We start from the raw sequence: 25,845 nt of genomic DNA on the forward strand, positions 1-25,845 counted from the left end.
TCCTTCAGTAAAGATTCCAGAATGACTTTAGCTTATTAATAGAATTAAGCCAGCCTAGAACAAAAGGTATTCTAAATTTGCCTTGACAAGACTTAAAACCAAGCCTCAAAATAATCTAGCATGTTCTCAAGTAATTTAATTGCCTGCCAGAAAAAATCCAACACTTTTATTACCAGGTAAGCAAAAAGTAGTACCCATAACCAAGAAAAAAAGAAGCAGTACATAGAAACACACTCAGAAATGACAGAGGTTTGGCATAATTAAACTTTGAACTAGTGGTTAAAAATGTGTCCAGTGATTTAAAGAAATACATGAAGATGATGAGAAAGGAACCATATGAAAATTTGGGCATGCTAATTATAAAATTGGAAATTGCTTTATTTACTGGATGGGATTAACAAAAAATTATACACCGCAGGAAAAAAGATCAGAGAACTTGAAGACAGAAAAGAAAATTACCCCAAAATGAAGCATAATGAGAAAAAAAGACAAAAACAAAGACAGCCTCAGTGACCAGAGGGACAATATCAAGCAAGGTAAAGTGTGGGGGTGACAGTTAGGGGTATTTTAAGAAATAATAGTCAAAAGTTTTCCATATTTGATTAAAAAAAAAAACCTTTGTATAGTTATCTATTACTAATTTGTATTAGTAATTTGTTATAACAAATTACTTCAAAACTTAGTGGCTTAGAACAACATTTATTATTCCACAGTTTTTTTGGGTCAGGAGTCCAGGCTTATCTGAATCAGAATGCCTCTGACTCAGGATCTGTGATGAAACTGCAGGCATCTCAAGGCTCCAAAGGGGAGGATTGACTTCCAAGTTCACTTTAAAGCCATGGCAGTCCTCGAGTATTAATTGTTGTTGGCAGGAGATATCAGTTCCTTGCCTCGTGAGCCTCTTTGTATGTGTACTCACAACATGACTGCTTGCTTCCCTCAGAGTGAGAGCTGAGAAAGAAAGAGGCAAAGAAAGGAAGAAAGAAGAGAAGGGAAAGCAAAAGTGTTGTCTTTTTTAATCTAATCTTTCAGTGACATCTCATCACTTTTACCTTTTTCCATTAATTAGAATTAAGTTATTGTGTGTAGCACCCCCTTTGAATGTGGGGGTCTGAATACCAGAAGGTACAGAAATTGGGAGCCATTTTAGAGGCTACCTGCCACACCATTACATTACACAATATACAAAAGTAACTTGAAATGAATCATAGTCTTACATAAAAGGAAAACAACAAAAATTCTAGAAGAAACATGAAAAAAATCTGTAGTAAGCAAAAATTTCTTATATAGGACACAAGAAGAACAAATCATTTAAAAAATTGATAAATTGGACTACATTGTATTAACTTCTCTTCAAAAATCACCATTTAAGAAAATCAAAATAAGACTGTGAGAAAAGATTTGCAAATAGTATAACTGACAAAGAACTTGTACTCAGAGTACTTTATTTTTTTTAATGTTTATTTTTATTTATTTTTGAGACAAAGAGAGACAGAGCACGAATGGGGGAGGGGCAAAGAGAGAGAGGGAGACACAGAATCTGAAGCAGGCTCCAGGCTCCGAGCTGTCAGCACAGAGCCCAACACAGGGCTCTAACTCACAGACCGTGAGATCATGACCTGAGCTGAAATTGGATGCTTAACCGACTGAGCCACCCAGGTGCCCCCGGAGTATTTTAAAAAAATCTTACTGGTCAATAACGATAATAACAGTTTGGCAGTTTACTACAAAGTTAAATATGTACTTACTATATTATCATGCAGTTGGACTCATAAATATTTAACCAAGAGAAATGAAAACAGATTCACACACAAAAAAACTTGTGCACAAAGTCTTTGTAGCTGCTTTATTTATGATAACCAAAAATGGGGAAAAAAACCCAAATGTTCATCAAGAGGTGTGTGGATAAATACTCAGCGATAAAAAGGGACAAACTACTGATAAATGCAACAACATGGATGATTGTCAAAAGTGAGCTGAAACAGAAGCCAAAGAAGAGTGCACACTGTATGATCACATTTATATGAAATTCTGAGAACGATAATTTTAATCTGTAACGAGAACAGTTTAGTGGATGCGTAGGGCTGGGGTTAGAGATGGGACAATGACTACGTGGGGTCATGAGGGAATATTTTGGGGTGATGGACATATTCTGTGTATTAACTGTGATTGTAGTTATGTGACTATATGCATTTGTCAGACCTTACCAAACCCTACACTCAAAATGACTACATTTATTTTCCATAATTACATTTCAATAAGGTTCGTTTTAAAAACAAAACAAATATTGCCTTTGTTCAGTTCTCTCTCTCCCATACTACATTACTGTGTCTCTATTTCCATCTTTTTCTTTCACTGTGCTATATTCAGTTTCTTCAAGTCTAATATTTTATGGTCTCTTTATGTTCAACCTTCTGTATATGTCCACTGAGTTTTTATCTTAAGGGTTTTTTGTTACTAGAAGTTCTATTTAACTTGGTCATATCTGCCATTTTACATTCTTAAAGCCTCCTTTTTCTTGCTGAGATTTCCAAGTTTGCCATGCTTTTCTTTTAAAATAGTAAACATTATTTGAAAGACCACATCTGATAAATTCAATATGAGACAAGTTTGTTTCTGCTGGTTCTATTCATGTTGTATGGTTGCTCTATCTGCTTGTTAGTAATTGCACTGGAAAATTTTTGTTATAGGGATTACCTAGACAGGCTTTGCCTTTGCTGCTTCTGGGTGCCTTAGAGCACTTCTGGTTTTGAGCACTTGACCATACAGTTAGGCTTTCTGGACTACCCTAGGTATTTGTTCTTTGAGGTAAATCTGTAAGATAGCTGGTCTGTGGCCACAACTTCACAGGAATATTTCTTTTTTCTTTTCTTCTCCTGTTTTGCTTGTGACCAAAGTAGCTTCTCTATAGTTCTATGACTTTACAAGGAAGGACATGGATTAAGATATGTTTCACCTTTATCCTGAAAGAGTATCAGTATTGGAAAAGGTTTCTCTACCACACCCCCTCATGAAAGAACGAGATCCTAAATATGGGCTATTGTAAATGCCTTCTGGGGCATAGGAAGCATTGGTGTTCCAGTATTCTGCTTCTTTTTCTCATTACAAACTTCCATTCAGTAACTATCTTGGGACTTTTTGCTATATTTTCATCTCTTTAATGCTTTTAAAGTGTTGTAGAGTTTTTCATGGGTTGATTAATCTGAATGCCCTGGTGTGCTTTTACTGGATCTAAGCATATATATCTCTTTAAAAATAGCCACCTCATTTAGCACAGTGATTGATATGTCTTGGTGAAAATCTTTAGATAACTTTTGTCTTGTACAGAGTTTACATGTGTGTCTGGTCGATTACAGCATCCTGGAAGTTGAAATGGACTGTAGCTACAAAATAAATCAATTCAAACTATTACAGGGAATTAGCCTCAGGGTCTTTAGAACCAGTGTTGCACTTATAGAACATATTACTTCTTTAATAAACATTAGCAATTGATATTAGTATTATGTCTTAACTAAAAGAAATACATTGTGTGCCTCTGTGTTGTAACCAAATTACTTTGAGTGAGATATAGCAAGGGCAGATGCAGATTAAGAGACAACGGAAAGAATTTTATAATTTCTTATAATCACAGTTTCCTGGGGCAAACACAGCACACCACAGAGGGCCACTGAAGGGTCACAAGGCAGAGGAAGTAGGGGTAACAGTGGGCAAGTCCCTTTATTGTATTTTCCGGTGGAAGGAATAAGGCAGGGTAAGTAGGGTTAGGATTGGATAATTTGAATGATTTCAGTGGGCTCTGGTTGCCTGATACCTCGCCCTGGGGCAGTTAAGGCAGATGTACAGTGGTCCAGAGTATGAGAGCCACATAACCAAAGTGGTTGGGAGTGTGCATTTAATCAGCTGTACAAGGAAAAAAAAAAAAAAAAAAAACAGACCTCTTGCTAGGGCCTCAAAATTGAGTCAAGACAACATTTAAAAACAACTATATTATACCTTGAAGCAACTAATAGTATAGAGTCATAAGCCTAGGATATAAGGACAGATTTTAATAGGACAGAAGTGCCTAACTTTGAATTTATTTATATCACGGTGTTGAAAGATAAAAAGTACCTGTCATGTTAGCTGAGATCTTAAAAACATCTTGAAAAATGTAGCATAATTTGTAACTATACTTCTTGCTTAGTGAGAGACTTCCCATGCGGAGGATGTCCTGTAAAGATTTAACATTGCATTTTCTAACATAATAGCTTTTTCTTCAGTCAGTATGCTTTGATAATTAGACACTATAAATCTACCCAAAAAGCTTTTGTCACTTGACAGATATTTTGCATCAGGCTTAAGAGAAAGGCAGTGCCACTTCTTTGTGGGTCTCATTACACTTCATTTTTCCCATAGTTCTCAGAAAAAAAAGTAATGAATAAATCAATTTGGTTTACTATTATCTTTGTATTAAAAATTACATGTAGATTATTAAAATGATATAAACTCTGCAAGAATATAAGCACATTAACATTTTATATAGTTGCTTTTTTTATTGGTAAACCTACCTGAAAATATCCAAATTTGCTCAGATTCAGGGTTTTAGGACACCTTTAAAAGTGTTCAGCAAGATTATTTACATCTTGGCTGTCTCTACATTTTATTAAGTTCAGAATTAAGTTCAGAATTCCAGTTTAAAGTGTCTGATACTTCAGTTTGCAGATTTATACAGGTACTTTCAGAAACAAAAGCAGATACCTAAAAACTCACTTTAATTTATATAAAAAAAAACGTGAGTGACCACTCTTTTCTAAGCATTCTGCTAGCTGCTATTGAAACACAGTGATGAGTAAGACCAGGCCCTGCTCTTAAGAAGTTACTATATCCCATTACCCATTTTTTGTTTCTCCTTTCAGTGTTCATCATTAAGAGTTACTGCATTTTGGGGCATCTGGGTGGCTCAGTTGGTTAAGCATCCAACTGTGGCTCAGGTCATGATCTCGTGGCTTGTGAGTTCAAGCCCCACTTTGGGCTCTGTGCTGACAGCTCAGAGCCTGAAGCCTGCTTCAGATTCTGCCTCTCTCACTCTCTGCCCCTACTCTGCTTGCACTCTGTCTGTCTCTCTCAAATACAAACAAACATTAAAAAAAAAAATCTAAAGGGGCACCTGGGTGGCTCAGTCAGTTAAGCATCGACTCTTGATTTCAGGTCAGGTCATGATCTCACGGTTTGTGAGTTCAAGCCCTGCATCAGGCTCTGTGCTGACAGCATGGAGCCTGCTTGGGATTCTCTCTCTCCCCCTATCTCTCTGCCCCTCTCCTGCTCATGCTATCTCAAAATAAATAAATTTTAAAAAATTATTTAAAAAATTTTTTAAAGTAATTGCATTTTATATTTATTTCTTTATACTTTTTATCTTCTTTCTCCCTCATGAAGGGAGAAAATATACTTTTTATCTTTACTTTCTCCCTGCATAAAGTAAGTTGTCTCTTGTGTTCCCCACTATATCCCTAGACCCTAAAAGAGTGTCCAGCCCTAGAAGATACTCAAAACATATTTATTGAGTGAATGAATGAAAGCTAGTTGATCTTTTTTCAATTATTTTTTCTTTTCTAGGACAAATTCCCCTTTCAATTTTGATCCTTTATGCAGAATTTTAGTTTTTGAAATGCAATTGAACTTTGTGAAACATGATAAAGTATAATGTGCCGCCACTATTCAAGAAACTAAGAAACATAAATTGCCATAATTATACCACAGCCTATAGTGAAGTTTTTTCTTATCTCATAAAGTTGTTTAAATGGTATTCATTCTAATAATTATTATGAAAACTGTCGATGATAAAGGAATACATAGTCCAAGATGAAGGCACCAGGATTGAGTGAAATAAGTTAAAATTAGTACTGCTCATAATCAAGATCATACTTTCAGAGGATAAAATATCACACAAAATAATGTGGCTAGGATTATTTATCCAATTGTTTGAACTCATGTTTGAACTCCTGTTCTAAAATTTCAAGTACACATTGGTCATATATTACAAACTCTGTGAAGTAAGCATGTGTATCCATAGGCACCAACACATCAGTAGTTATTGGCACATAATATTTATTGAATGAATATGCATATATAAGCATAAATATTTATGTAAACATAAAGTCCACAGCATAGTGCTGGGCATTTGTTAAGTATTATGTACAACATTTTTAGGTGATTTAGTTGAATTACTGAAGTGTGATTTTTTTTAAAGGAGTTTTTGCCAGCCAGTAGTATAAGACCAAAGAAGAATCCCTTCCACCTGAAATCTGAGATGCAATGCCAGCTTTATGAGCAAGCAGAATAGGTAGCTCCATATATGACTGATTTAAAGGAGTTTCCTGAGGGCATGTAAGTGGCTCAGTTGGTTAAGTGTCCAACTCTTGATTTCAGCTCAGGTCATGATGTCATGGTCATGAGAACAAGCCTCACTTTGGGCTCCACGATGGGCACAGAGCCTGCTTGGGACTGTCTTTCTCTTCCTCTGCCCCTCCCCTATTTGTACACATCTATCTCTCTCTCTCTCTCTATCTCTCTCTCTCTCTCTCTCTCTCTCTCTCTCTCAAAAAAAAAAAAAAAAGTTTCATGGAATGAGTCCAGTGTATCAAAAAAATCTCAATTCTGCTGCCTGTCATCATACCACCATAACTTAATCTTTTGAATACTGGAAACTATTTGTTTTTCATATGCTTTTGTCGTGTTTTTAGCTAAAATTCAAATACTATGGGAAGTAGTCCAGTGGTTTCCAATCATCAGAGTCTTGAAAACAACATTGATGTGGTCCATAGAATGACCAGAAGAGCAAATTGCCCTGACCCCTCTCCTTCTACCTCCTTTCCTGTACCTTCACAATTACTGAGTCTGGCTGATCTTCCCTCCTTAATGTTTTTCAAAGATATTTTTGCCTTTATCTCACTCCTTAGTTCAGGCCACCCTCATCTCCTTACCTGGAACAGCTTTCCGATTGATTTCTGGAACCCTAAACTTGTCTTCCCTCTAATCCATTTTCCACACTATGCCAGAGATGCCTCTTATAAATGTTAATTCATTTTATTCTCCCACCCCTTCCTAACCAGTTAGGAAGGAGGTGGCTACAGAGATTTTCTCATCGGGCCCTTACAGTATTCCAATATCATTTCTATCACTTTCCACTTTATATTACTCTCTTCTACTTAAGAAAATTTTAGAGAAACCTCCATCACCTTAAGGTTCCTTTATTTTATTTATTTTTTTTTTAATTTTTTTTTCAACGTTTATTTATTTTTGGGACAGAGAGAGACAGAGCATGAACGGGGGAGGGGAAGAGAGAGAGGGAGACACAGAATCGGAAACAGGCTCCAGGCTCTGAGCCATCAGCCCAGAGCCTGACGCAGGGCTCAAACTCACGGACCGCGAGATCGTGACCTGGCTGAAGTCGAACGCTTAACCGACTGCGCCACCCAGGCGCCCCAAGGTTCCTTTATTTTAATAAGAATAAGTTAATATTACCAGTTTTAAAAATAAAAGTTATATCCAAAGCACCTAGTCCTTTAAAAATAGCTCCTAGCTAATAAGCCAGCCAGTCAGTTCTCTCTGTGAAACTACAGGGCATTGGTGGAGAGTGAGGGGGTGAAACTGCTTTGCCGTTATCCGGCAAGAAGATGTGCTTTTATTTTTTTTTTTTCAATGTTTATTTATTTTTGGGACAGGGAGAGACAGAGCATGAACGGGGGAGGGTCAGAGAGAGAGGGAGACAGAGAATCGGAAACAGGCTCCAGGCTCTGAGCCATCAGCCCAGAGCCTGATGCGGGGCTCGAACTCACGGACCGCAAGATCGTGACCTGGCTGAAGTCGGACGCTTAACTGACTGCGCCACCCAGGCGCCCCAAGAAGATGTGCTTTTAAAAGACAATAGCAGTGAACTAGACAGACAAAAAATCCTTGCCTTCCTGGAGTTTTCATTCTAATAAAGATAGTAAACAAGAGAAATTAAGTATACAGTGTGGTAGAGAATGATAAGGGCTGAAGAGAAATGTAAAGCAGAAAAAGGGAATAGGTAGTATATATATTTTTAGAAGGGAATATAGTTTTTCTTAAGTTATTTTTTATTTTTTTTAATCTTATTTAAATCCAAGTTAATTAACATATAGTGCAATAATGATTTCGGGAATAGAATTTAGCGATTGATCACTTACACCTAACACCCAATGCTCATCCCAACAAGTGCCTCCTTAATGCCCATCCACATTTAGCCCATCCCCCCCACCCAGCCCTGCTCCAGCAACCCTCAATTTGTTCTCTGTATTTAAGGGTCTTTTATGGTTGGCCTCCCTTTCTTTTTTGTTTTCTTCTTATTTTTCCTTCCCTCCCCCTATGTTCATCTGTTTTGTTTCTTAAATTGCACATATGAGTGAAATCATATGATATCTATCTTTTCTGACTGATTTATTTCGCTTAGCATAATACACTCTAGTTCCATCTACATTGTTGCAAATGGCAAGATTTCATTCATTCATTTTGATCACCAAGTAATACTCTATTGTATATATATATACCACCTCTTCTTTATCCATTCATTAGTCAATGAACATTTGGGCTCTTTCCATAATTTGGCTATTGTTGATAGTGCTGCTATAAACATTGAGGTGCATGTGCCCCTTCGAATCAGCATTTTGTATCCTTTGGATAAATACCTAGTAGTGCAATTGTTGGATCATAAGGTAGTTCTATTTTTAATTTTTGGGGAACCTCCATACTGTTCTCCACAGTGGCTGCACCAGTTTGCATTCCCACCAGCAGTACAAAAGTGTTTTCCTTTCTCCACATTCTCGCTAACATTTGTTGTTGCCTGAGTTGTTAACTTTAGCCATTCTCATAGGTGTGAGGTGGTATCTCATTGTGGTTTTGATTTGTATTTCCCTGATGATGAGTGATGCTCAGCATCTTTTCATGTGTCTGTTAGCTGTCTGGATGTCTTCTTTGGAAATGTGTCTGTTCATGTCTTTTGCCCATTTCTTCACTGGATTATTTGGTTTGGGGGTGTTTATTTTGATAACTTATTTATACATTTTGGATACTAATCCTTTATCTGATGTGTCATTTGGAGATATCTTCTCCCATCCATCAGCTGCCATGTAGTTTAGAAAGAGTCAGCAGGGATAATCATTTTGAACTCTGCTGATGCTTTCTCTTCTTCCTTTTGCCAGACAAGCCCTGGTTATCCCCAGTCCGTTGTCCTTTCTGTACCTTCACCCATTCAACTTAAGGTGGCTGGAGGAAAACACACAGCCATGCTGGTGATCTCACTCTAAATTCATCATCAGGCACCTGGGTGGCCCAGTCAGTTAAGCGTCCAATTCTTGATATTGGCTCAGGTCGTGATTCTCACCATTCGTGGGTTCTAGCCCCACATCAGGCTCTGCATTGACAGTGCAGAACCTGCTTAGGATTCTCTCTCTCCCACTCTCTCTCTGCATCTCCCCTGCCTGTGCTCGCTTGCTCTCTCTCTCTCTCTCACACTCTCTCTCTCACTTTCTCAAAATAAATAAATAAATAAACATTAAAGATATTAATTAATTATGGGAGCCTGAGTGGCTCAGTCGGTTAAGCGTCCGACTTCGGCTCAGGTCTTGATCTCCCAGCTTGTGAATTGGAGCGCCATGTCGGGCTCTGTGCTAACAGCTCAGAGCCTGGAGCCTGTTTCAGATTCTGTGTCTCCCTCTCTCTCTGCCCCTCCCCTGCTCATGCTCTGTCTTAAGAATAAAGAAACATTAAAAATATATATATATTAATTAATTCATCATCTCAAAAGGGGTCTTTAAGCTGCCAGGCAACCTCTATATATTCCACTCTTTTTGGTGACTATTTCATACCCTCATATCCTTCTTCAAATCTTTTATATCTCCTCCCCATAACCACTTTCATTTGGTAACCTCAATTCCTATTTCACTGAGAAAAAAGAAGCAATCAGAAGACAACTTCTACTGCATTTATATTTCTCTGTGCATCTTTTCCCATACACCCTGCTGTAATGACATAAACTACCCGTACTCCAATATAAGGTCAAATTCTTCATTTGTCCCATAGATTTCATTGCCACTTTGCTATACTGCCTCTTTGTTGAATTTTCAACTAAAAACAGTCTTTTTTGAAAACAATTTTCCATAAAAAAAGAATACCTAATATAGCAACATGAAGTGGTTAACTGCCCTTAAGAGAGAAACAAATAGAAATAATTCATGGAATAAGCGATTTAAAACTAAACAACCAGTCTTCTAAGGAATATTCCTACTTAAATAAAATCTTTGTTTGTAAATTTTTTAGACTTTTCACCAGTGCTGGTGCACCATGATCAGATATGCTCAGCAGATTACATTAGGTAATCAAGAAATTACGTTAGCTTAGTCAAACAGTTTGTGTCTTGACTCCAGTTGTACCTTGAATTCAGTAAATATAACTAGGATTCTTTTCAGTTTCAAAGCTTACCCTCTTCCCTGTCCAGGCTTAAAAACTAGGTTTTGGTAAACAACCTTCCAAACCCTAAGTAAGCTAAGGCTACCAAATTTCTAATAATTTAGTGATTTTTTTTACCTCTTAGATAAAAGGAAAGAAAGGAAATAGAATTATTTCCTTCAAAATCAAGAGAATAATACCATCACTTGACACCAAAAATGGGTAAGATTATTGTTTTTCTTATGTAATATTTTTAAAAATAGCTTATAACATCAGTTTTAATCAGTGGTCAAATACTGCCCTGCCATTGGAGACACTACATTCTAGTTGGGGAGTCGGACTATAATGATCTATACTAATGGAAGTTTACTCTGCTACCAGGTTTTTAGCAATTTGATCTCTAGTTTTAGTCAATTAATTTTTTATTTCTTTTACCATTTCTATCAATTTGAATTTATATCAAACTCAGTTTGTATGTCATTACTGAGAACTTAAATTGTTCTCAAAGCTTTTTAAGTAATGTTTCAGAATTAACGTGAACTTTCCAAATCATCCGTTCAGCATATAACTGAAGGCATTGTGTTCATTTTATTTCCAGTTTACATAGAATCTTAAGAGGACTGTGTATGGTTTCCCTGAGTGATCTCCATCTTTTATACATAACTCTTAATTTGACAGCCTTTTACATATTGAAAAATATAAGCTTAGACCCATATATTTATCAGTGACCTTAAACAATGAACTAATGAAATACCAGTTTTTAGAGACCTCAAAAATTTTCTCCTAAACATGAGTGACGGACTTAAGATCTTAATGTAGGGGGGCGCTTGGGCGGCGCGGTCGGTTAAGCGTCCGACTTCAGCCAGGTCACGATCTCGCGGTCCGTGAGTTCGAGCCCCGCGTCAGGCTCTGGGCTGATGGCTCGGAGCCTGGAGCCTGTTTCCGATTCTGTGTGTCCCTCTCTCTCTTCCCCTCCCCCATTCATGCTCTGTCTCTCTCTGTCCCAAAAATAAATAAACGTTAAAAAAAAAAAAAAAAAAGATCTTAATGTAGGAGTCAGTTGCAGTATATGAAAAGCTAACACGCTAAACTCACATCCAAGTTCTGCCCCACAAATGTGTGATTATGCATAAACCAATTTTTCCAAGCCGCAATTTTATCATTGATAAGCATAAAAGCTATATTAGTTTGCTAAGGTTATTTCGGAAATAGTATAAATATCACAGTGTCAAACTATAAAACATCAAGCAAATGTATATTATTATTAGATTAGAAATATTTTATACTCAGATTTTTAGTTTTTTAATTGCCTTAGTATCCCTGAATTGCCAGTCCTTGACTGTCCTTGAGATATTTTCAACATCCTTTTCAATTTTTATCATGATCTTATCCTTTCAAGTTCAAATGGATATTGATTATGGTCACTACTTTTCCTTCTGCCATCCTAGTTCAGTGTAGCAGTTTTTAATAAACTTAACATAAATACATATGGAAAGAACCCTTCTTTGGATGTTCTTATTAAAGACAGGAACAAAAAAACAAACAAAAAACAGATTTTTTTCAGCCATCACCTCTCCTGCTTTTGTGACAATCTGGTCTTTGTCCCATGATTAGAGCACTGTTTTTAATAAATTTTATTTTTTATTTTTTTTAATGTAAAACTTTGTGTTTTTTTAATTGTTTAATTTTATTTAAATCCGAGTTTTAACATACAGTGTTATAATTTCAGGAGTAGAATTTAGTGATTCAGGGGCGCCTGGGTGGCGCAGTCGGTTAAACGTCCGACTTCAGCCAGGTCACGATCTCGCGGTCCGTGAGTTCGAGCCCCGCGTCAGGCTCTGGGCTGATGGCTCAGAGCCTGGAGCCTGTTTCCGATTCTGTGTCTCCCTCTCTCTCTCTCTTCCCCTCCCCCGTTCATGCTCTACCTCTCTCTGTCCCCCAAAAAATAAATAAACGTTGAAAAAAAAAATTAAAAAAAAATTTAAAAAAAAGAATTTAGTGATTCATCACTTATTTTTAATAAATGTTAAAAGCCCCATGGTCTTTGGCATTCTGGGTAGGTTGAATAGATTGAGAAAGATTACTTAGAAATAATCGTTATCGGGGCACCTGGGTGGCCCAGTTGATTGAGTGTCCGACTTCAGCTCAGGTCATGATCTCACATTCGTGGGTTCAAGTTGCTCATCGGGTTGTGTGCTGACAGCTCAGAGCCTGGAGCTTCTTTTGGATTCTGTGTCTCCCTCTCTCTTTGCCCCTCCCCTGATCATGCTCTGTCTCTCTCTCTCAAAAAATAAAATAAAACATTAAAAAAAGTAAATCAAAAATAAATAGGTTACATTTTTTACATGCTTTGAATTTTTAGATTAGTCATACTTCTTTAGATATCTTTTTTAAAAGGAATAATTATGCTTAAGTTAAATATTTCTAGGTTATATGATAATTTCTATAAAATTATAAAAATGTGGGGGCACCTGGGTGGCTCACTCAGTTAAGCGTCTGACTTCGGCTCAGGTCATGATCTCACAGCTCATGAGTTCAAGCCCCACATCAGGCTCTGTGCTAACAGCTCAGAGCCTGGAGCCTGCTTCTGATTCTGTGTCTCCCTCTCTCTCTGCCCCTCATCCGCTCATGCTCTGTCTCTCCTTCAAAAATAAATAAATGTTTAAGACTTATAAAAATGTGAGAAAGCATTATATTCTAACAAGGTTTCATTGTATATATTTATCATTTTGCATAGGAAAATTGGGCTTTTATAGGATATAGTTAACTTTTGCTTGATATTCCTGTGTCAACTGTTTAAACAACAGTTGGAAATAGAAATTACATTGGGATATACTAAGAAAAACTTTATCCATGTCTCTCACTATGTCACTAAAATTGTACTTATATGCTCAGACATGTCAAAACTAAAATGTTAACTTTCAACATAGAAACATTTTCATGAGATTTTGCATTGATTATTTCCTTTCATGAAAAGAGTTTATATTTAATAATGTTGAAAAACAGTATTTTTTTTTTTTTTAGCACATAAGGAGGCAGCACAGCATTAGAGATGAGAGCACTAAGTCAAAGTACGTAAGACCTGAATTTGAATCCCACCCAGGCCCAGTCCTTCCCACTTATCTATAAACCCCATATGTTATTATAAGGATTTATGTGGTAACAAATATAAGATGTTCACTCCATGCCTAGCACGTAGGAAAATCTTTAGGAAGCAAACAGTGAACAGTGGGTTTAGGGAATAGCATTTATAAATGCTAAGACATTATTGTATTCAAAGTAAGCATGATATAATTCATGAGGTGTGTATGAGAAGCTCATGTATTCCACTTTTAATTTATGAAAACATTACTAGTTTTAGAAAGCACTAAATTTTAGGCAAGATTTATATATATAAATTATATCTGTCCTGTTAAAGGATATAAATAACACTGAGGAATACATATGAAATCAAGTCAAAAATTTTTCTGCAATAGAAATGTAGCTACTAAAATATTTTCACTGACATATCTCACCTATTGGTTATAACAGAGAATTATATGGACACCATAATAAATTTATAATTTTTGAAATAGAAAATTAAAATTTATGCTTATTCCAATGGAAAAAAATGTTACGAATGTGATGATCTTTACTGGACATATTTGCAGTAGCATCCATATTGGGCATTTAGCAAATTGATGTATGCTATGTTGTACCATTAGGGTACAAGGCTAACTTCTAGAAAGTATTTCTGTATCTTTGGGAAAAGATTCATTTGCTCTCCTTAGAAATGGTTTTGTTTTCAGAATGATTGAGTGATACAATCTAAGTCTTCAACCTATTAGGTCTTTTATAAATTCCAAAATAAACTACAGAGCAGTACTTAAAAAGCAGATAGCTCATTTGATGAATTTGACTCTCCCTATATAAGAGTTTCTCTGTACATGCTGTGACTTTATACATTCTACCATTCATACAGGAAGTGTTTAGCACTAGGTATCCAAAATGAACTCTTTCACATTAGGTCCAGCATCCTGCTTCCCAGTGTGCATTAAGCATCAAAGCTTTCTCTCTGAAAATAGGCCCCTTAAAAATTAGTGCTAGTCTGGACTCATCAAATCAAAAATACTTGGCTGTTTGCATCTGTCCTCTCTACTTTATAACAAATTCTTATAAATCGGCTGTCTTCTTGCTTATTATGTATCCACCTATTTACTACAGTTGCAAAAATATTAGAGAAAAACCAAATATCAGCATAGCCACAAAACCTTTAGGACATTAGAGTCCTCTTTGGACTAACTGTGCTGCCTTTGGCAACCTTTGTTCCTTCTGATGACCATTAAATATGATTATCAGGTAGCTATGATTTCTTAAGATCTTACCCATAAGTAAGTATAGTCATAATTAAATGTAACACAAAATAATTAAATAATTTTCCCATAGAAGGAAGTTTTTCATCTTAGTCTCAAAAAGCTGGTATGGGGTGCCTGCATGGCTCAGTCATTTAAGTGTCCAAGTCTTAATTTCTGCTCAGGTCATGGTCTCACAATTTGTGGGTTCATGCCCCACATCAGGCTCTGTGATGACAGTGCAGAGCCTACTTAGGATTCTCTGTCTCCTTCTCTCTCTGTCCCTCCCCCACTCACTATCTCTCTAAAAAATAAATAAATGAAGAAACATTTTTTTAAAACCTAGTATAAAAGCTTTTTAAAAATCTGAACTCCTCTGTGGTTTCTTTCAGTTTGAAGTTTCCTTTTATTTATAAAATTTCATTAATTCATCTATAATTATTCCTTCTCAATTACTCTTTTATCTTGAAATATATATAACATGGAATTTTGAGCTTCCAAGAGAAAATAATTGTAATAGTTATTATTATTGTATAACACTTGTAACTGTCATATATCTGTAGTAATCTTACTTGGATGGGACCCTGTTAGTTTTACAGATTAAATCAAAAACTTCTATAGGAAAAAAAATGAGATTTGCCCTATGAGGTATCAAAGTATGTAAAGCTCTATGGTAGTATTGGCATAGGGATAGATAATTTGAACAGAATACAGAAAAATAGAAACCATGTAAAATTAGAAATTTTGTTCATGAGAATATGCCATTTCAAATCAACGGTGAAAAGATGCTGTTGGAAAAATTTTAAATCATTTAGAATATTCCATATATAAGGTAAATTCCAGGTAGATTAACAAGCTAAGTAAAAAAGAAAGTATTGGAAGAAATAAGATTATTTTTAGTATCTTGGAATGGAAAAGTCTTTGTAATAAAAACACAAAACCCAGAATGCAAACAAGGAAAATATTGATTAACTGATTTAACCATAAAAATTAAAATTCTGTATGAAGAAAGGTACTAAACAAAGATAAAAGACAAATGACAAAAAATAAAATAAGGGATTAGTAGGCAAAATCCATCAAGAATTCCATAATTATGAAAAATATTAACAAGCTAATAGATAGAAAAGTATGTGAACTAGCAGCTCACAAAAGCAGAAATATGTTTAAACATAACAAATCAGGTTCAACCACAGTATTCACTGAAGAAACGCAGATTTAAACAATAATTTTATTTTACCCAGCAAAAAGAGAAAAATGTAAATGACAGTTACTACACAGTGTCTGCAAACACATGAATAAACAGGAATAGATACACAGTATTGGTGGGAGTGTAAACTGGAAAATCCTTTTTATAAAGTAATGTAGCAGTATCTAACAGATTAAATTATACATATCCTTTTGAAATTCCAAGTACAGGAATCTGTCCTAAAGAAATACTTGCATATATGTAAACATATGGTAACATATTTGTCCACCTGTCCAATCCTTCACATCTTAAATCACAGCTGTTAAGGCAGCCTCTTTCTCTCTGGTTTCTCTGTCTTCAGTTTTATTCTGCTCTATCCCATCTTTCATACTGCTGTCAGATTATTTTCCTGAAAAGCAAATATGATTCTGGCCCTGCCTACTTAAAGACTTCTCTTTTACTGTTGCCTATAGGTTTTTTATAGTCTTTTCTCCACCGTATTATCAGCAGTCTGCCTCTGTCCTTCACGTTCCTTGTGTTCCAGCCACACTGAATTCCTACCTCAATAAAATAAGCATGCTCAGCCAGCCCTTTTTACAACTCCTAGTCTGCACTCCACATACTCATCATGTATTTATTGAATTTATTGTTCTTTAAGTACTGATGATACAGCAAAGCCCAAGGTCCCCCTGTTTTCTTTTGGGGTTTTTGAAGATAGCAGATTATTGATGGGAAGGTGGAATTGTTGAGTAAAAAAAATATGTATATGCTTAAAATCAAATAATCAAATAATCAAAGTATATATAGAAAATTAAAATAAGTCAATGTGCTAATGAATGGGTGGATCCCTGAGAATAGGATCCTGTGAGAAAATAAATCTTAAGATCTAATGACAAAAAGTATTCTGTCATTGAAAATCAGCAGAAAGATCATCAAAGCAGACAGAACAGTTAGCGCAAAGACCCCAAGGCAGGAATATACTTGGTATGTTTGAAGTAAACAAAATAGTATGCAAAATAAAGGCAATAGTGACAGATGTGGAAAATGTATTATATTAAGTAATGCCAGGCACCACAGCAAACAAACTGACATCTCAGAGACTTAACAAAGGTTTATTTCTTGCTCACATTACACATCTGAGACAGTTTTACAAGAAGGCTCTGCTGGTAGAGATTCCACCATCTTGAACATAAGGTTTCCTGAGATCACTGAAACAGGGAAAGAGAAGAATGGAAGAACAGTAACTCTTAACTAAGCTCTGAAGTGATATACACACATCATTTCCTTTTACTTTTATTGGCCAAACCAGTCATAGGGACCGAATCTAACTGTGTAAGAGTCTAGGAAATGTATATGGAACAAGCGGAATGTTTGGTGAACACTGTCTCTGCTGCAGACAAGGACCTGATCTTACAGGTTAAAGAGTTTTAAGTGTGTGAGGCACCTGGGTGGCTCAGTCGATGGAGCATCTGACTTCGGCTCAGGTCACGATCTCACGGTTCATGGGTTCGAGCCTCATGTCAGGCTCTGTGCTGACAACTCAGAGCCTGGAGCCTGCTTCGGATTCTGTGTCTCTTCTCCCTGCTTCTGCTCCACCCCAGCGTGCACTTGCTCGCTCGCTCTCTCTCAAAAATATTTAAGAAAAAAAAAAAAAAAAGAATTCTAAGTGTGAATGAAGGTCAGTGGTCAGTTTTGAAAAATGTTACCTGACCAGATTTCTTTTTTTTTTAAGATTACTCTGGCTACTGGATAGAAAATGGAAATGACTAAAAAAGCTAGAGAAAAAATTTAAGGCTATTGCAAGATTCTTGTTAAGAGATAGTGGTGGCTTTAGGGCACCTGGCTGGTTCAGTCGGTAAAGTATGCAACTCTTGATCTCAGGGTTGTGAGTTCGAGCCCCACATTGGGTGCAGAGATTACTTAAAAAGCGAGAGAGATAATGGTGGCTTAGACTAAGAAGAAAGAGAAAGGTGAATTCATTGGGAGTTTTTATTTTTTTAAGAGGTAATAGAAGGTGCTGATGGATTGGTTATGAAATATGAAGAAAAAGATAAGAATCAAGGATGATTCTAGAGGTAGCTTGTACATGCAATTTCTTTGTAGGAATGTCCTTTCCCAATTCCCGACCTGAAAAAGTTTTCTTCCTTCCAGACCCAACTCAAATGTCATTTTTTCTGTAAGACATTTCTAATACCCCTGACAGATCAAGTCTTTCCTTTTTCTGTACTCCCATACTGTTTTTTTTCAAGTTTATTTATTTATTTTAGAGAGAGAGAGAGAGCAAGCACAAGTAGGGGAGGAACAGAGAGAGAGGGGAAGAGAGAGAGAATCTCAAGCAGGCTCTGTACTGTCAGCACAGAGCCCAATGTGGGGCTCAAACCCACAAACTGTGAGATCATGACCTGAGCCGAAACCAAGAGTCAGATACTTAACCAACTGAATCACCCAGGCGTTCCCATACTGTTCTTCTTTATGACACTTCTTGAATTGTAGTATGACTGTCATTTACATGCATTTCTTCTGCAAGACCATGAGCTAACATCTTGCCTGGCCTATAGTCAGTCAATAAAATTGTATTGAATGAATGAATGAATATACAGTATATAATATTTTCATCAGAAAAATATTTTCTTTAGAAAATATTACAGAATGTAAATAAATTCATTCTATACAATTTTATTGATATATACACATATGTGTGTATACATATATATGAATATATATGTATGTGTGTGTGTGTATATATATATATATTACACAGTGTTTGAAGCCTAAGGAGTTTTCATCAGTCTTTAAAACATTATTCTTGGCTATATATCTGTAATGTTTGGCTGCCATAACTGCTTTTTTTTTTTTTTTAATAGAATGAGAGGCAGCTGCAGGTACTGGCAGATTACAAAATGCGTAATTACTAAAAGTAACTGAAGCATATTATAGTATAATTCAACAGAAAAAAAAAAACATCTGGCACATGCTATGTTAATTTGTCATAAGAGAGTTTCAAAGAAAGCACTTGCTGCAGCTGGCAGATCCATCATTTTCCTGAAACGAATAGTACACCTTTTGTTTTTAATTCTCTCGTATAATATAGACTAGAGCCTTATGTGATTTCATCTTTAGTCATCACTAAAGGATTTCAGGCATTGAGGAAATTTCCCCTGTGCTGTATCAACTAAAATATACATGGCTTATTCTTATCTTAAAACTGTGCCTCAATAATAACAGAATGATCTGAGCAATTATAGTAATTGATTATAATGCCTAAGAAATTGGCCTAAATTTCAAGCTCCCATTTCATAAGGAACCATACTTCTCTCTTTTTTTTATTTAAAGCATTTATGGTGTTTTCAAAGAAACTCATGAATTGTAGGGAAAACTTTGCTGTTATCCTCATAAGCATACTTTTCAGTTATTATATATGCCAGTGATACTAAGAATTGAAGCACATTTTGAGTAGAAATTCTTCCTTTCAACATGTGCTAGGTAGGATATCCATTTCTATGACAGAAACAAACAGAAAAGGGTTAATTATTATAAAACAGGTTCTAGTGCCGACCTTTTTGAAATAATCTGTATTTCCAAATCTCTGCTGAACATGTCCATAGGTACCTCAAACTCAATACATTTAAATATATTTCACTCCTAACCCAAGTTTTTATTTCATCCTGTATTTCCCATTCCATGACTGATAATATCTACCCATTTGCTCAAACAAAACGCCAGAAGTCATCCTGAAATTCTTCTCCTCGCACCCCTGAATCAATTATTACTAATTCTACTTCCTAAATATCTCCTGAATCTGTCCATTCCCGACTAATAGTTTAGGCTATCAACATTGCTCACCTGGATTACTGCTATAACCCTTAATTTACCACAGTCATGTCTCCTAACCTACTTTTTCTTGCTGTAATCAGCAGATTTTCTGATATTCAAATCCAGTCATGTGACATCTCTTCTTAAAGTACTTCAGTGTCTCCCCAGTGTATTAATAATAAAGTCTAAACTTACTGTCAAGACATAGAAGATCCTTTGCAATCTGTATTTCCTGTGTTTCCAGCTTTTCCTCTCTTACTCCCATTTCCACCTCCTAGTAACACTCTATGCCTTGCACACACGGAACTCCTTTCAGTTCCCTGAATTTATTATCCTTTCTTACTGCCTGGCCTTCACACATGGATTTGATTGTAACACTCTTCCTTTCCTTACTCTGCTTTTGTCCATCTAACTTCTGTTTCTCTTTCATACATCAGCTTAAAAGCCTACTTCCTCTGGAGAGACCGCTCTAATCCCCTAATCATCCCTACACATTCCCATAGCACTTTTTATAGCATTTACTACCTATATTATAAAGTAGGGGCTTTTCAGTATTTAGTAGTTTATAAATTTCACTATGGCAGTAACTGAATCTTGTTCCTCCTTGTCTCCCTAGCACTTAGCATAATATATGGAATGTGACAGGCATTAATTTCAGTATTTGTTGAATGAATGAACTTTATATTCCCTCTATCTTATCCTAAGTTCAGGACTTAAAATTAGATGTTGTGAAGAAAATTCACATAATACTTTATAACTTTGAGTTCCTTATTCAAATAACTTCTTAAAATAAGTTTCCTGTGAACGATTTTTGTACATAAAGCTCTATCTCACACTCACTTCCCTAGTAGTAATCTCCCAAATTTAATATACCATTTGGTAGCTACTTTGAAAATGTAATCACTGAATTATCTAATTTGTTTTCTCGTGAGAGCAAATATATAGTGAAAACTTTGAAAAGGCAAAATACAGTGTATTAGAAATGTTATCATTGAATGTACTGGTTAACTGATTCTGTGGGGTTACCTAAAATTTGCCTAGGCTAAAAATCACCCTGTATGTTCAAGGCATTAATCTAAGCCTTGTGAATATAGTTCCTCTTTTAGAGCTTTCATTTTAATGAGAAGAGACAAATAGTCAAGAGGTAAGCCAACAAATAAGATAATTTTAGATGTTTTAAGTGGTATGAAGAAAACAGGTCAATATGATAGACAGTAACTGGGACGAGGCGGGACCTGAAAGGACTGCACAATTTTTTAAAAAGTGGTCGGAAAAGCTGGCATTTTAAACCAAGGCCTGAATTGTAGAAATAAACCAACTATACAAAAAAGCCAGGAAAATATTCCAGGCAGAGGGAAGAATAGGAAGTACAAAGCTCCAGAATTAAGAGGAGTTGACCATGTAAATAAAGTATAGTCAACAAAAAGAGAAGCTATAACATTGAGGAACCGAGGCATGGATTAGATCATGAGAATCTTGTAGGGCGTTTTAAGTAAAATATTCTTACTTTAAGTAAAATATTTAAGACTATTTTAAGTTAAAAGAAATACAGGAGTGGGAAATCATTGGAGAATTTTAAACATCCTTAGATCTTTGAAAGAACACTTTAGCTATTGTGTAGAAAATACAGACGTGGCAAAAATTGAGTCAGGGAGACAAGATACTAGATTATTACAGAATTCCAGGCAATAGATAATAGTAGCTTAGAGCAGAGTGTTGTCAAATGGAAATGGAGAGAAGTGGACAGTTATAAAATCTATTAGGAAGGTAGGACAAAACTTATTTGTTAAGTCGAATATAGGTAATGAGGAAAAGGGAGGAGTCAAAGATGATGTCTTAGCATAGACTTGAACATCTCAGTAGACGGTGAGGCCTTTTACTGGGAAGGAGAAAACTTGGGATGGTATAGATAAGAGGTAGTTTCCATTTTGGACAGGTTACATATGAGGTGCTCATTAACATTCCTTTATGGTCATAGAATAGATGAGATCACTTAGGGGGATTGTGCAGATAGGGAAGGAAAGAACCTGGGAGTATGACCAAGAGTGCTCTACTATATCTAAAGCTGGCCTGTCTGCTTTAACTTGTGGTATTTTTAGTTAACTGAATGAGATTTGAAACCATACGATGAATTTCCTTTTTTAGTAGTCAGGTCTTTTGAAGCCATACAAAAAGTTGAGATCACAATCTTTGTAATTACTAACCATTTTGCCACATACTTAGGATTAAATTTTTTTTACAGAATCTTCATTTTGCCTTTTAGGTCTCGATACTATATGATGCCACAGATATGCTTTACTAATATCTTTTGTAATTGATTGGGCTTAAGATATGAGGCAGTGTGACTTAATTGAGAGAAGATTTTGATTAAAGACTGAGTGTGAACCCTGTGTTTTCATTGTCACTGCATGACCTTAGGAACATTAAATCATTTGAGTCTTAATTCCTTTACTTAGAAGATGAGAATAATAACTACTTTGCAAGCTTAAAGTAATAATAAAGTACTGTAGTAAAGTTAAGGTACAGTAGCAAACTCTCTTGGCTGATGTCCACTTAATCTTATAACAACATTAACCTGTGAACTAAATTTCTGTGCAAAGAATTCTGACCAGTGTCCAAAGCATTCTCCATGCCCTTGCTTTAATTGACTTCACTCTAGTGTTGTTATCTGTCACTTGCTTTACAAGTGTCCCTATGTTTGCTCCCAAACCAGGTTATGCCAGTTGGACTTGTATTAGAAATACATAATAAAACAGTGATACGTGACTACAGAAAAAGTTATTATTTCTTTCGAAACTGAATTGTATACTTTGGAGAATTTGCTGTTGAAATACATCTGGACAAGCAACTCTAAAAGAATAGAGGGAATACTATAACGATTTAGAGAATTCTGTATTTGGATTCCTTGCCAAGTGCCTTTGAATGCTTGAACCACATTTATGAAGCCAGAAGTGGAAATAGTTATAGATGATACATTATAGATGTGGTTTTTGTAAGAAAGACATTCAACGTTGAAACACTCCAATCAGTGTGGTCATACTTTAAAACATAGAGATCTAAAAACAAAAACAAAAAAACAAAAAAACAAAACATTTTGTATATTCTAGACTAGAGGTCAAGACAAAATCCTTATCCTTCCTTGGGCCTCACACCTCTTAAAAATTCAGGAAATCTATGGATCCTCTTCCCAGAAAAGATAAACACACAAGATCTTGCAGATAGTTTCAGGGTGCTTGTGAACATACATATATATAGCCTGTCTGTGGACCACAGATGGAGAACCTTTGCCTTAGTTCCCACTTTCCACCCACTTTCACCTCAAATTGATGAATTTGAGACTTTATCAATGTTGATTATAATATTTTATGGAATATTTTGTGGAAAAGCACTGAATGTTTTCTTAATAGATACAGCATTTATTTGCTAAATTATTTTGTAAGATTTTACTTATACAGGAGGCAGTAAATGAATTTTACAATGTATTTTCTAAATTACATTTTGTAGGCATGACTAGGATTTTCCGTCACATATTAATTATATAAGTGAACTGAAAGTAGTTAGGACACCGATGGGCTAAGCAGTTCCCAGTGTTATAAGGAATTCCTCATTCACATACTGTTACATTAAAATTGGCAGAAGATAGGGTCACCTGGGTGGCTCAATCATTTGAGCGTCTGACTCTTGATTTCAGCTCAGGTCATGATCTGTGGGGTCAGGAGATCAAGTCCCACATCAGGTTCCACACTGAGCATGAGGCCTGCTTAAGATTCTTTCTGCCCCTCCCTCAAGCACACATGCACAGGCGCTCTCTCTAAAAAAAGAAAAAAAAATTGGTAGAGGACAATAATTTTACCTTAAATCTTGTAACATATTGTGTAATATACTAGAAATTATATAGAGAAATTGCGTACAACTTCATTTAAATTCCTTAATTAGCATAAAATATTCTTTAAGTGCCATAATGTCATACAGAAATGAAATGTCATCTGTCTCTTTACTTTCTGGCAGGCTACACTTAAATCATCCCTGATAGGTAGGAATGTTTCTGTTGTTAAAGATTTCCAATGAAGAGATTATATAGCTGTACTTGGTGAGTGTTTCAAGTGTAATACCACTGTGAAACTCTGAAGTCTTATTTTATGTTTATCCTAAATCACTAATGATACAGGGAACTTTCAATTATGTTCTCTAATGAAGAGAAAATTCTCATAGATAATACATTGAGTTAGATCATCCTCCCACATCTTTCCTTTATCCCTGCAGTGAAATATCCTGACAAAGAAATAAGGAGTTGCTGAAGACTGACAGGCAGACTCTAGGAGGTCTCAGGGGATAGAGTTGGCAAAACCACTTTTCTCTCCACCCTTTAATACCTTCTAAAATTTCAATCAGAAGTGAGATTGAAGGAAATGCATAACTGAAAAATAACCTTTTCTTAGGCACTTCGAATCCTTTGTTAGAAAGAACTAGAATATAAATAAATCTAAATAAATAAAAATAACCTTTATCTAAAAATATGTTTTGTGGTAGATTCTTCAGTAAATGTTTGTTGAACAAATAAGGAATAAAATTTTCTAACTGCCAGGTTTTCTACAGAAATTTAGCCATAAATCACATTTTTATTGATACCCTGTATGTAAAGCACTGTGGTAAATACTATGGAAACTAAAAACAATCCCCTCTTTAAATGTTTCCCATTATACTTGGGGAAGTGTGTGTGTATACATACATGTTATGTATGCTTACACATATAAATGATTTGCATAATAGAGAATTGCTAAATGTCTTGTAACATAAAAGAAGTATCAAAGCTTTAATTTGAGAAGAGAACTGTCTGGATTAAAATGAACTGAAAAGGAGGTATAGAAAGAGAAGGGGGCAAAGGTGGAATCTTAAGAGTTTAAAGGGAAATCTAAACAAAGGATACAGAAAATAACATAAACATGAGTCTAAAGGTGTTACATATATGGCTTGTATGTGAGACAGTGAGAACCTAACTGAAGTAGAAGATTCCTATTGGAGATAAGGTTGGGAAGATAGTATACAAAATTTTGGGGGATTTTGAATGCCACTCTCAGGAATTGGATTATTTTGTCCAATAGCAGAAAGCCACTGGAAGTTATTATTTAAGGAAGTAAATTATAAAAGTGACTTAGAGAAATACATTCATAATGTGTGGGTTAGACATGGAAAACCACTATATTGAGTGCTTTTTGTGCAATGTGATGTACTTTGCAAAATTTTTTCACTTGATATTGAGAAGCCTGAGCATTTGGCTTTTGTAATAAATCTAAAAATTAAGTTATAAGAACTTGAGTTGTGATGCTAAGGCTCTATAAAAATGAAGAACGGATACAAGAGACATTGCAAAGGAAGAGTCTCTTTAGGGAGTCTCTTTAGGGGCAAACTAGATGTTGCATTTAAGAGAAGATAAGAAATAGAGTTGAGGTGGTTTAACGTAGGCAATGAGGGCAAGGATGTCACTGATATAAAAATTTAGTGTCAAGGGGCACCTGGGTGGTTCATTTGGTTAAGCATCCCGTCTCTTGGTTTCAGCTCAGATCACAATTTCAGTGTCATGAGTTCAAGTCCCACATTGGGCTCTGTGCTGACAGAGTGGAATCTACTTGGTATTCTCTCTCTCCCTTTCTCTCTGCCCCTTCCCTGCTCTCTCTCTTTCTCTCTTTCAAAATAAATAAATAAACTTAAAAAAATTGTTAATTGAGTGGCAAGATGAGAAGTAGGTTTTCAGGGAAAAATCAAAAAGTTTGATATTAGGCATGTTAAATTTGAATATAACATTTTAGGGAAGAAGTCAGAAATAAAGCTATATAATGTGTTAGGTTTTTAAGTGAATTTATAAATATTTATATTCCTAGGATGTCTAGTACCCAAACTCACACATATATATTCTTTCACATATTCATTCAGCTAACATTTAGCAATTGCCTGCCATGTTGCAGTGTAGGGGAGTGGTTAAGAACACAGACCTTGGAACAAAAGGGCCCAGTTTTTGAATCCTGACTCTACAATTGGACTAGCTATATGACCTAACTTTATTTTTAAATT

General features: G+C 35.6%; 1 protein-coding gene across 2 annotated transcripts in view; it reads left to right on the forward strand.

The window, feature by feature from the left end:
• Positions 1 to 25,845, forward strand: part of SCLT1 (sodium channel and clathrin linker 1) — a 231,976-nt gene that overhangs the window by 193,000 nt on the left and 13,131 nt on the right. Inside the window, exon 19 of one of the 2 annotated variants that reach the window (XR_005789878.1) lies at positions 10,592 to 10,668. The exons of the other annotated variant lie outside the window; for it this stretch is intronic. The gene's annotated coding sequence lies outside the window, so the exon portion shown is untranslated. The remainder of the gene's footprint in view (positions 1 to 10,591; positions 10,669 to 25,845) is intronic. 2 annotated transcript variants of the gene reach the window in all.

The sequence above is a fragment of the Herpailurus yagouaroundi genome, unplaced genomic scaffold, assembly GCF_014898765.1.
Source record: "Herpailurus yagouaroundi ecotype Mexico unplaced genomic scaffold, PumYag 28, whole genome shotgun sequence".
Lineage (NCBI taxonomy): Eukaryota > Metazoa > Chordata > Mammalia > Carnivora > Felidae > Herpailurus > Herpailurus yagouaroundi.